This window comes from Pleurodeles waltl, chromosome 4_1 (genome assembly GCF_031143425.1).
Source record: "Pleurodeles waltl isolate 20211129_DDA chromosome 4_1, aPleWal1.hap1.20221129, whole genome shotgun sequence".
Lineage (NCBI taxonomy): Eukaryota > Metazoa > Chordata > Amphibia > Caudata > Salamandridae > Pleurodeles > Pleurodeles waltl.
This window is the reverse complement of record NC_090442.1, coordinates 314,651,401-314,665,157: the sequence shown is the minus strand read 5'-3', so window position 1 is coordinate 314,665,157 and position 13,757 is coordinate 314,651,401. Positions and strand designations below refer to the sequence as shown.

General features: G+C 43.6%; 1 protein-coding gene across 3 annotated transcripts in view; it reads right to left on the bottom strand.

Annotated features, from left to right (window-relative positions):
- Positions 1-13,757, bottom strand: part of RAD51AP1 (RAD51 associated protein 1) — a 268,051-nt gene that overhangs the window by 240,293 nt on the left and 14,001 nt on the right. The window lies entirely within an intron of this gene.

Genomic DNA, 13,757 nt, shown 5'->3' with positions numbered 1-13,757 from the left:
AGTAGAAAAATATGGTTCACTGAGTGTTTCTTGGGGGATTCATAATTTATCCACTTAATGTCTTAAATGCTGCACTCTACAAAAAATGAACTGCTACAGCAGAAGTTACAGTGCCTGAGGACTAGAAGCAGGGCGAGGGTGGTTTAAAATTTAAGGTACAGCTCTTGACCTGGCAGTAGCAGAGACAGTGACATCACACTATGAGACATCGTAGCAAGTGCCACGTTATCATATGTCTGAAGGAGGGGAGATGTTATTTTTTTAAACACAATATTCAAAGTAATTGGCAAAAGTAATGACAGGTCTTAAAGACAGGCCATAACATCCATTCCCTCACTCCCCGTAGTTATCACAGTTACATCTGCTGAGCTCCTGTCATGAACATGGCCCCTGCACTTCCTTCCTCCCCCAAATCAGAACTGCTGGTAGTGAATGTTGATTATGGATGTGTACATATGACTAACTAATATCAATTTGAAGAGTTCCGTTATACACAACATAATTAAAGAACATTTTACAGAGCGGTTGAGCCTCTCCTCAGAATACTGAAGCACACAAGAACAAAACAGTACATCTTGATCAACTTTGTGCCCAAAGAATTTGCCATTGCTTGATCAGATTTAAAGACCACATTACAGGACAGAATGGAGAGGGATTCCACAGATGAACCTGAAGCAAAAAATAGTGACCAATTAAATAAGAATACTCTGTAAAATTTGTAAAAACTTAATCGGACTTACAGCCCACTTAACAGGGTGCTTTGGAGACATCCCTTAAGTGAATGGGTAAGTGAAGGCAAAATAGTCAGTGAAAGGCTAAATGGATAAATGACATTTGTGGTTTGAAAAATGCAATAGTAAGTACATATAGCACAGTTTCCATAACACACAGGAAAGAGCCAATTACCATAATGTTACATTATTTATTCTTCTTCTCCTCCCTCCTTTCTACTTCTGCTTACCTATCCCAACCTCCTCTTTCTTCCATCCTCCCCTGCTACCCTACCATTTTTCCCACTGTTTTGCTTTTCAATAATGACCAAGCTGAAACACTCATGCACTGACAAAAAACTCTGGAATGCACTTCTTAGTCCAAAGGAGACATTTATTATTTCACTACGCAAGGTTCCTAAAAGGAGATTGGCATGTTAAAAGCACACATTAAAAATGGTCACAGAAATTAAATGAAAACATACACGAATGATTCTCCACTGCAATATACACAGCAAATATATGTATCTATATTATAATGCAAACCAAATAGTTAACAAAAATGCATCACCGTAGGGCCTGTCAGGTACTTCATCTTTCTCCTGCCAGCAAGCCGATGACCCTGTTTGACTGCGAGAAAGAGAGAACTCTACCCTCACAGGAAATATATATCAGGCATTTTGACGTCTAAAATCCTGATTGAGGTCTCTGAATCTCCCACTGTCGATCTGGGCCTCTTATACATTTTAAACAAATGAGGAAGGAGCTTTCTGGAAAAAACCCTCTTGCTGCGCAAGAAGTATTCAAACATGCTGGCTAGTTTAGGTAAGCTTTGAAAATAACACATTGGGATATGGCCACAATCCCTAGGTGCCAAGCCAAAACAAGGCTGTTCCCTGCCGTCTGAGTACATTCTTATAAGCAAAGCCCTTGGTGGGAAAAAGTACGAAAACAAGACAGAATGAGAATTGTACAATGTGGAAAATCACTTGCAGCTTTTAACATAGCAGTGTCTAATGCTAAGATAAAGTCAATAGGCAGAAGGAAGCTAAGGCTAAGCTGAATACAAAATGGAGTCTGTAACTGGTGAACACTGGACAGCTAAGCCAGGTGCAAAGTGGACACGAAATGAGTGGTCAAAACACACATTTCACTATACCCGCCTCCGAACTTTCTTATTCTTTTCCACTCTTCTTTTCCCTTCACTATTCTTTATTTGCTGTGCTTTTCTATGCTCTAACCCTTCCTTTGTACCGCTCCTTCTATCCGTTTCACCTGTCTGTTCTTCTTTCCATGTCTATCTTCTTTGATACCCATCTCACGCTGACCCTGTCTCAGTTTTACCCTGCTCTCGTTCTCTCATATTCTTATTTCTCATTCCTTTTCTGCCTCTTCAAACACCCCAATCCCTTTTGCAACCTACTTTCCTGCTTTTTCCTAGGCACTCATTACTCCATAGTGAACACTTTCCTGTATTCTCCAGCTTTCATTTTGCAATCTCCATGGACTTATCATCTCATTTGTCTCACTCCCCATCACTCAATCCCTCCCAGTGACATACACTCTTTCTCGCCGGCAATCACTGTGTTGTTACCATGCTTCCAGCATGCACTCACCTTCTCTCCCTTGCTATCTTCTATTATTTCCTGGACTGCTCCCACACACACCCCTCATGCTACACTCAGCTTCACTGCTCCTGTGCTCACTTTTCATCCACCTGTGCTCCCTTTAAGGATGATCTCCTTCATAACTTTGTCGTTCATTCATGCCCTGATCTTTACACCATTTCTATCATTTTGTCTGCTTTAACTTTCATTCCACTGCCCTCCATTGTGACAGCTTTCACCTTCTGTCTCACGTTTAAATTGTTCATGTTCACCTTCTCCCATTCACTTTTCACCTCTTTCCTTTCTCCTGAACTAATTTTATTTCCCCTAGATGCTCATCTGCCCCCAAACCTCCTGTGCCACAAAGTCTTTGTTCATCCACTCATTCTTTCCCTTCCCACTTTCATACTCCTCCTCCTTTATCCCCTTATATCTCTGTACTCTCTTATTTCACTCCAGCAGTTTACTCCCTCTTTCCATTCCCCCTTGAGACCTCACACCCACTCCTTGTTGTCACCACTCTCCTCTTTCATACTCTTTGGTTTCCTTTCAATGTAACCTCTTTTCACACGCCTGTCTCTTGCTCTAGACATCTACAGTTAGTCTGTCCTCTTCCTTTACCACTAGCCCTTGCAATCTTTTCCCTACTCTGTCATTCTTGTGTTCAGTTTTCCTTCTCCTTTTTAGCACCCTGTCTTTTGCTTTTTTTTTTATTCTTATCTCACCTGTGTAGTTCACCCTCCTAGATACAATTCCAACCCGACCAAGCACATATTCTTACCCATGCATTGCATATCAAAAAACAGTTGGCTAATAAAGATAAGAAACTTTCATCCTCAGTGGGAAACCGTATGTCTCATCACTTGAATGACTGTAGTGTATGTAACATAAGAATCAAGGGCTGGTCTTCTGGAAGAAGCTTGGATCAGCTTCTTAGCTCGGAGAAATGGAAGTTTATCTTTGAAGGCAGTATCAGACACCACATTGGAGACAGGCTGTCTAGCAATGCTCCAGAAAATATTACAGCAAGAAGGAAAAAGCTGGAAATCAGAAAAACCTGCAGACTGAGAGTGGAAGAACTTGCAGAACACAGGAACTGGAGAACGGAGGAGAGTCCATGGAGTACAATGAGCGAACAAAGGTACTAAAACAATTACGACGCTCCTGGACTTCACAATACAACTCCTTGTGCAGAATAGGATATGAGCTAATAACAGCAAGGTTTTGGCCATCTTGGATTGGGAAGGAACTTTCATCAACTAAGATTTCAAAATAGTAAGTACAATATAAATATAATTATGTGACTACAATATTGCTAGGAACATAAGAGCTGTATAAATGCTAACTAAGGTAAGTCTACATACATACAGTGTATGACAGGAGCCTGTATGTGTCAAACTATGGAATTCCAAAATGGCACTGGCTGAAGAGGCTAAGACATCCTCAGTCCAACAGAATGTTCGGTAAAAACCCGCAAGTGTACTCTGCCCTGCCGCAGCAGGACTCACAGCAGCAAGTGGACTGTACGCTGCTGTCACAGAGCCCCAGCGGCCCAAGGTAAGGAGGATTCCTTACAAAAACACTATATTAAATACATGTATTCTCGTTTTTATAAACAAATAATTCTCTTTGCAAACAGCATTCCCAACCCAATCTGTGAACAGTCCCCCCAGAACAGCTTCCCAGATTCTCCAACAAGCCAAGGAGATCAACACATGATGAGGGATCAATGTGATGCTCCACTACCCGTGCTGATGTGCGAAAGATGGGCTTCAATAATGTACTATCAGGGGACAGGGACAGGCCCAGACCTCTGCCCCTTCCCAGTGTGCACATGCAAAGGACAAAGGCAAGGGCCCTCCACAACCTTATTGGTGCCAGATGATGTGGTGTGCAAATAGTTCATTTTAATCGAACAAACACTTGATGATTTCGCCAGCTCCCGTGGAGCCAGGAGGGCCTCCCTCCATGCTCCATCCACTAGAGGCCCACCTAAGCCTCCCATGCAGTCAACACAGGGGTAGAGTTCGGAGGTTTAATTTTCAGTACAATGAATAGATAAGCACCAGCAGGAGACTTGGAGCTACTAGGTCATTTGCCAGGTTTGCATCCAGATACTCTCATGAAGCTTGTCTTTCTAAAGGCATTAGTCCTTAGTGGGGTGAGCAGATTCAGTGAGTTGATGATAAAAGATTTAGAGAAGAAGGAAATCCCTCCCTGCCCCATCAGCAGCTGAGCTTCCAGCTCAATGCACTCTGTGATGGAGTTCCCATAAAATGTCAAAGCATGCTGGAGTTGTAGAAACTTACAGAATTGGAACCTGTGGAGATGAAAATCTTCCTACAAGTCTGCAATAACCATATGTGAAACACCGGCCATATGTCACCCCTCAACTGTGCCAGCTGTCCAAACTATCCACCCCTCCAGAGAGGGGTCTGCAGTGTAATCCTCTTTTCCCACCCCGTCCAGTACAGTCACCCTCCACATTAGGAATACCACCTTTGAGAGTTCTAGTATTGAGCGGGGATGGGAGGGCCACAAAGCATACTTACAATATTGTCACCTCCCTGAAAAGCCAACCTTCACCTCAGCTGTCACCATGCCTCTGTCAAAGGTGGATTTGGTAAATTTCCTGAATGTGATGCAAAGGACCTGACTTGACCACAAATATGACAGTATTTTTGTTTGCACTCAAATGAACCACCATTCGGAGGTATTTTGTGCTGAAAGTTTTGGAGGAAGTACAAAGTCTGTGGCAGCAGCCTCTTCTTGAATAAAGCTACCCTACCAAGGATATTAAGGGGAAGCCATGCTCACCTCTCAAAGTCCATCTTCATTTTGGCAACCAAAGGGGCAAGATTAAGAGACCATGCAAGGTCAGGTAATAGCAAGACGTTAATACCCAAGTAATGGAAGCTCAATCTACGTTCCGGTATTTGCATCCAATGGTTTGTTGCTGTTGCATAACAAGCAGTACATCATAAGCACAGAGAGGTATCCAATGCTCTAAGCCGTTCTCCCAGTAAAGCGCCCGCACCCCCAATTATCCACTGTACATAGAATAGAACCCATGTCACCAGAGGCTCAAATGGAATGGTAAATAACGGGGGAGACAGAGGACATCCTTGTCTGATACCCTTCCGTATGGGCAAGGCCTGGGACAGCACACCATGTGCCCGTACCTGTGCAATGGGGTTTGTGTACAATACTTTCACGTATGAAACACATTTAGGCCCAAAGTTCATTTGGCTAAGCATATTCAAAAGGAAATCCAATACAAGGAAATCAAAGGCTTTTTCAAAGTCTATAAAGCATAAATGTGTTTGAACCCACTAGGCAGTCTCAGTAGCCCACAGCTACATTCACCTGATGGGGGAAGTCTGGTGCTACATTGGGGTAAGAAGCCACAGTGGTTCGGATGTGCCAATGCCAGGATCACCTTAAGAAGCCTATTGGTCAACATTTTGTCATATAGTTTTAGTTCACTGTTAATGAGCAAGATTGGCCACCAAGACGAGCACACATTGGAGGGTCTTCCTCTTTTGTGCAGGATAATTATCATTGCTAGGTCTAGTCCTTTGGGAAAGCTGCTCTTTCCTGCAGCCTTATTGTACAATGTCAGCAAGGTAGGCAAAAGGGATTTACGGAATTTCTGATAGTATTCAACAGGGAAACCATCAGGTCCCGGTGTTTTGCTTCTGTTCATCTCCGTATGTGGGTAGGTCTAGTTCTCTTCTTTCTGGTATCAACAAGGTGGGTAGAGTTTAATCTGCTATCAGGGGATTAGATGTCTCTCTCTAGGACCGCCTCCGTTTCATATAAAGGAAGGAAGTCACTTCCCTACTGACTAGGCGTTATGTGCTGATCTGCCACATTGGTCTGTTACCAGGGTGAGCCCTCTTTATGTGGACCACTACAAGAAAGTGATCCCAGAGCTTCCTTGGCAAGATGTGTTCCCCGTCATCAGGAGTAAGTCTATGGAGAGTAAGAAAAAGAGATCAATCCAGGACCACGTTTTATGGAACGCTGAGGTGTGAGTGTATTCCTGTACTTTCGGATTCCAGGTGTGCCACACATCACAGAAGCTGAAGCTAGAAGTCCAGAACTTCAGCCGTGAACCCACCACAGGGACAGTATCAGGTGCTTTCAAGCAGTCTCTGGGCAGGGATCACCAAGTAAAAAAAAAAAAAAAAATCGCACCGCCCTACCCCAGACACACAATCATGCACCGTGCAGTAGTCGCAACACTGACTTCAGTGCCTCCAGGGTCCCACCTGTCATTTCTGGTAGCACATATACACTTGCCAGCTTATAAGCCTGTGCCGGCATCCCCCACTTGATTGTTACAGAACTGCCATGCATTCTGTGCATACTACCAAGGACAGGTGCCTGTGGAGGAGAACGACAGCCCCTTGGGATCCTTTAACATAACCTGCATGAAACACTCTATATGCATATCTGGTCAGTCGGGTACTTAGACCCCAACAAATACGTTTCCTACAACAGAGGGACAGTCGGGCCTTTTTTTTTGTTGCAAAACACAGGACAGACAACCCTTTTTAGGTCGAGCATAAGCGTTCGACCTCGTGTATACTTTTAGTATACTTCTTATGGCTTCAAGCAATTTTATTTGTTGGTTGCAGTGTCCTTTAAAATTCTTGCTCGCTAGTGGTCAGTTCTGCCTTTTTCTGTTTCAGAGCAGTGACCAACTACTGTATTATTCCACTTTGGTTTATCTGTTGCTGTGACGGACTACTTTGGCATTTCTTTGTTGTTGTCTTTTCATTGTGGGCGTTTTAGGCTGGCAGCAGCCTGCGTTTTATTGCAGCATTCCGTTCCTCCCACCTCCTCCCATGTCACTGACATTTGTTTTGGCTTTATTCCAGTGGTGTCTTCTTCTGGCTCCTGGAACATTTGCTCTACCATAAAATGTTTAATAAATGGTAGCTCCGAGGCTTTTTTTTTTTTTTTACCACTGCCGAGCGCCTGTTGATCAATGTTCTTTCAGTACAACCCAGCGTGTGCGCGTTGATTTAATCTTGAAGTAAGCTTATTTTTGTGCATGTTTATGTAACATTAAAATAAGCTTATTTTACAAAAGAAACTCCTGGTGCCTAAACCTTTAGTTCACTGCTTACAATGATGTGAAAGTTGCAGAGCCTGGCATCTGGAGTCTCTCCAGGGCCCCTCCTGATATCCGCACACAGGGCATTGCTTATGTCCTTTAGTTTAGCCATAAATCGTCTCAGGCTGCTCTGCCATAGTTAACTTCATTAGAGCTTTGTTGAAATGCGAGGCAAAAATGCATTCTGTTATTATAAAAAGAAAATACTTTTCCAGGCTTATTTTCCTATTTTTCTTTCCTTGTTAATTTTGCTTTGACGTTTGAGGTAATATTTTATACCCTGGCATCAGATAGTGCTCAGGTTACAACAATAGAGGTTAAAGCCTTGCATGTTGTGTGAGATAATGCCCAGTTCTACAGAGATGTGCTTTACAGAGACTGCTAGAAATCACTTTACTTGTGTGTTTTGTCGCAAGTTTAAAAGTTTCTTTCTTACCCCCTCTGTATGTAGTACTTCAACCTTGATAACCAATTCACTGCGCTCCCATTACCTCAGGAATTAGTGTCCTCGTGACCCAGGAAAATCACTGAAATTATGCTTCTTCACTTAGAATTGGCGTGGACACTTAACGGTATGTAGTTTGTGTAATAAGCATTGGCGCACAACTCTCGGGGGTCTGCAAAAGGCACACAGTTGTGAGGCTCGCACAGGACCGAGGCAATGGATTGATGAAATTAAAAAAATAAAATTAAAAAAAAGTGACTTGTTTTGTGCAGGAATGACATCAGAATACGCTCTGCAGGGCACAGTTGCATGTCCCAGTTACAAACTGGCTTGGTCCACTAGGACACATACAGGGCGTGGCACCATTGGCCACTGGAAGACAGGCAGCCTCACCATCGAGTAAACCAGGTTGTCTCCAACCTTTTGCTGCAGACAGAGGAAAAGGGTATATGGAAGTTATTTAGTTATATGCAGGGCCATTGGAATTATGTGGCATGAAAAGATGAAATTATACAGCAGGGTTGAAAATGTATGTGGCAACTAAAGTTCAGTCATGAATTTGCAACGCCAATAGCTCTAATTCAAGCAAATACGAGACAAATTGCATTGCAAATTCTTGTTTTTAATGCGGTCACTCAGGCCATTTACATTTCATGTCATCACTTAAAGGCCTGGCGCAAGAGAACCACTGAAAAAGATCTAGGTGGCAGTGTGGTTCTAGGGTTGTCACTCAGTGTCTGTCTGGACAAATCAGTGGTGGCGCTCCCTCCCCTTTGAGTGGCTATAAAGTTAGGAATGGTCTGCTGTGTAACCCATACGTGCACTGCGTTACAACCTACAGCCAATTACACCAAAATTATATCACTCAAACTCCCAACATCAAGCTTCCACACCAGAATCATCTGTTCTCCCAATTTTGAACACCACATCCCTAACTGTTAACATAATGGCTTCTTCGTCCATGCCGCAGCCTCAACAAAACCAATATTAGCAAGATATGATGAGACCTTTTGATTTTACTAAAATTATTTATAACTATACTTACCTATAAAGGTATCTAGCCAGCTTGTGTCATCCCTTGGTCTGTTTTGTGCCATTTACATTGATCTTCCACCCGCTACAGCACTCTGCATTAGACCTACTTCACACATTGTCCTCTTATATGTGAGTGGCAGCATTTTTCCTATGCACTTGTAAAAAGTACCAGTCAAAGTCAACTTTAATTTCTTTATTTTTGGATATTTTTATTTACTAATTACATTTGAGGATGCACAGTCTGTGAATGATTTTTATTGTAGGCTGAGGTACTGCTATTAAGTGGTCCACCTGCTCATTTACTATTCAGAGCTTCCAAGAGGTAAATTAGAGAAAAAACCTTTTATAAGCGGATAGTGGTAGTCTGGTTGCACAGGGCTTTACTATATTTTTTACCTCTTCACTCCCCCACAAGCATGACTTGACAGCAGAAAAGAGATTAAACTCTTGGAAGGCATGTCAAACAAGCAGTATTGCTATTGTTATCCATCTTTAAATGGAAAAAAGTTATAAACACTAAGAACCCGTACCTTCATCTACATGTTGCATTCTGTAGGAGGCTGGCCTGGCTTATAGTGGGTAGCCTGTGGTACCTTACACCTTGTGCCAGGTCCAGTTATCCCTTATTAGTAGAATAGAGGTGTTTCTAGCAGCTTAGGCTGTTAGAGGTAGCTATGGCAAAGCAGCTTAGGCTTAACTAGAAGACATTCCAAGCTCCTACTATACCACTTATATCATATAGCACAATATCATAAGAAAACACAATACTCAGAGTTACTAAAAATAAAGGTACTTTATTTTAGTGACAATATTCCAAAAGTATTTCAGAGGATACCCTCACTTAGGAGGTAATTAATATACACAAATTATATGCACACAAACCCAAAACAGGTAAGTAACAGTAAGAAAAGTAGTGCAAACAATGTAGAATCACAATAGAATGCAATAGGTAGACATAGGCCTAAGAGCAACACAAACCATATACTCCAAAAGTGGAATGCTAATCACGAATGGACCCCAGGCCTATGGGAGGTTGTAGAGGGTCGCTGGGACTGTAAGAAAACAGTAAGGGTATCCAAAATACCCAACCTGAAGACCCTGAAAAGTAGGAGTAAAGTTACCCTACTACCCCAGAAAGACAGTATAGTCGAGATAGGAGATTCTGCAAGAACCACAACCACCAGCAAAACAATGAAGACGGGTTCCTGGACCTGAGGACCTGTAAAAGAAGGGGACCAAGTCCAAGAGTCACACAAGTGTCCAGGGGGGGCAGGAGCCCACTAAACTCTGGATGAAGGTGCAAAAGGGCTGCCTCAAGGTGGAAGAAGCCGAAGATTTTGCAACAACGGAAGGTGCCAGGAACTTCTCCTTTGGTCAGAAGATGTCCCACGGTGTGCTGGAGGACGCAGAAGTGTTTCTATGCAGAAATACCGCAAACAAGCCTTGCTAGCTGCAGGAGTCGCGGTTAAGGATTTTGGGTGCTGCTGGGGACCAGGATGTCACCCCTTGGAGGAGGAGACAAAGGGGGTGCTCAGCAACTCAGAGAGCCCCCGCAGAAGCAGGCAGCACCCGCAGAAGTACCGGAACAGGCACTTAGAAGATCTGAGGACAGCGGTTGACACAGAGTCACAAGGGAGGGTCCCACGACATCAGAGTCCAACTCAGCGAGTTGGGCAATGCAGGACAGAGTGCTGGGGACCCAGGCTAGGCTGTGCACAAAGGATGTCCTGGAAAAGTGCACAGAAGCCGGACCAGCTGCAAATCACGCAGTACACAGGTTTGCTGTCTGGCGTGGGGAGGCAAGGACTTACCTCCACCAAATTTGGACAGAAGGGCCACTGGACTGTGGGAGACACTTGGACCCAGCTCCTGTGTTCCAGGGACCACGCTCGTCAGGATGAGAGGGGACCCAGAGGACCAGTAATGCAGAAGTTTGGTGGCTGCGTTGGCAGGGGGAAGATTCTGTCAACCCACAGGAGATTTTTTCTTGGCTTCCAGTGCAGGGTGAAGGCAGGCAGCCCTCAGAGTATCCCTAGATAAGGATTACCAAGATTAGTCTGGAGTGACAATGGCTATCATTTTGCTAATGAGGTAATGGGTAAAGTCTGTACCGCCCTTAACATCAAACAGCGATTTCATGCTGCAAATCACCGACAATCAACGGGCCTTGTAGAAAGGTATAATTACACTTTGAAGAGCAAAATAGCTAAGATTTGTGCGGGGACCAATTTAAAATGGCTAGATGCTTTGCCCCTGGCATTAATGTCCATTAGGACGACTGGCAGTAGCAGGTCACGATTATCCCCCTACAAAATAGTCATGGGAAGGCCAGCCAATATCTGGAGGGGTACCACGACCAAAGAAGCTTTCTGAAGTACAATACCCTTTGTTTGTAGACTATTGTAAACAACTGACTAAAGATTTGCGTTTGATCCACCAACAGGTCAAGGCCAGCCTACCGACTCATCGCGAAGGCCTTGGTCACCCTGTCAAGCCGGGGGATTGGCTTATGACAAAGAACTTTCAAAGAACCAACAGTCTTCAGCCCAGGTGGCGGGGGCCAGCCCAGGTACTGCTTGCAACACAGACGGAAGTGGAAGGAAGGAAAAACTGGATACATGCTAGTCATTGTAAGCGTGCACCAGTTCCACTGCAATCTACTCCAGCTGCAGAATTACCGTTGTCTCCTGATTACAGAGAAGTAGGGAGACAGGAAACACCTCCACATGATTCAAGTACTATCATTTCTGCTCCTGAGGTGACACAGCAGCCCAGTGACGAAGGTTTGCTGTTTGAAGATAAACAAACTCATCGATACAATCTGCGTCCTCGCCCACCCAAATGAACAGAATTCTGAAGGTGCGTAAAGTTGTGACCCCTACGAAAAGCTACATTTACATCACCCTGATAGCTCCCAGCTTGGAACTGCAAACTAAGGTCTCTTCTGAATGGCCAAGGAATCCTTTGCTCAGCAGAATACGGCACGCTTGCCTTCATGAAATACAGTTCCCCGCTTTCACCGCCACAGGCATTTCCGATGCCCCTGATGTACCAGCATTAAAACGAGCTATCCTCACTGTTGTTACGCACACCTTGGGCGACGAGGTTGTAAATGATTGTGATGACTAAAACCTCAGCATGAATATGAACACGGGTGACTAGCCTGTGCAACAATACCAGAACAATTGTCAGAACAACTGTCTCAACAAGAACACAAGCATAGTGGAATGCAGCTTGTGCAACGATATTATCTGTGATAAGAAAGTGTGTAAGTGGGGTTAACAGTTCTGTGACTGGCGAGATAAAACCAAGTACCAGTTCTACAGAAGCGGCCAGTCATTAGGGTTGGTGCGGTTTGTAGTCCCAGCGGGAAAGAAGGTTCCTTTTTCTGTTAAGTACCCAGCACACCACCGATCTGATTTCAATTGCTAGCCTCTGCCCTCATTTTGCTGAAACACTGAACAAAACTGACGAACTATACTGAAGACGAACTTTGAAGTATCGCGACTTACTCACTGGGAGTTGAGTTCTCATCAAGAGTAAAAACTCGACAAGGAGTGGTCAAGGGACCTAGGATCAAGCCAACATCTATTGTCCAGTATTCGAAAAAACTAGTTCATGGACCAACTAGTGCAGCCGAACTGCTAGAGTGGGAAGCACAGCATTGCTGAACTCTAGTGGGTTGTGAACATTGAAGGAAACTCACTTATTTGTATATATACATATATGATTATTAGTATTGTGGTCTCAATATTTTGCATTTGCATATTTGGTAATTGTGTGGGTATATTTTTGAACACACATAGGTGGTTGAGACGAGTAAAACGGCACCACAGAAAGGTTGTAGGAACAAGGAGGAGAGTAGAATAAAATTATGAAAATATATCCATTTGGCAGGACAAATATCCCTCGAGAGAATAGAGAAGAGTGGTCTTATAACTATTTCTACAAAACAACAATGAAGTACCTAGTGACCCTCATGTTAATATGTATAATGTCCAGCTGTGTTGCATCATTGTTGCAAAATCCCACTTTACATCCATTGATAAAGGTTCATGGAAAGTTGGCTGAGACATTAAGTCTCACTGTTTGCTGGATTTGCTGGCACTTGTCTAGACACCCTGAGGACCCTATAGGCCTTTATGAAGTACCAGTATCACCAGGCGAATATGAAAGAGGGGAAGTGTGTCTGGTACCAAATACCACTTGGAGATGTGACCAACGAGAATATCAGTGGTACCCTAAGTGTGCTTTGCTCCCTAATACCCAGGCAGAATACAAGCTTTCCCCGATTCCTGGAGAGAATGCCACACCTAAAATGTTTCCCATATGTTTTGGTACTTATTTTTACGGGCAAAACCCAGAGGCAAAATACATGGGGAAGATACCACCTGAACAATGTGTTTATACTTTGTTATTTGATATTAAAACAGGGAACTGGGATCTTGAAGGAGAGGAGAAAATAGACAGCAATTGGACTGCATTAATTAATCGGACTCAGCAAAATGACACTGTAAATTATTGGAACCCGACGGTGGGAGGAAATGAGGTTCTGGTAGATCCAGAAGGATTGTTATATGATCCCTCCAGAGAACGAGACAGAAATGGGAAGAATTCACCTGTAATATTGTCACAAGGTTTCCTTGGCCCCCTCTGGACGGCTAGATGTTCTTATGTTGCACCCTGGGCAAATCTATCATTGCTAAATGAAATTTGGGCGGATTACAAGTATTGTAATAGTTCTGAGCATGACACACCCGAGGGTGTGGGTTTGCCCCGAATAAAATACAGCATTATAAATTCACAAATTCAGGGAGGCATGTATTTTGTATGTG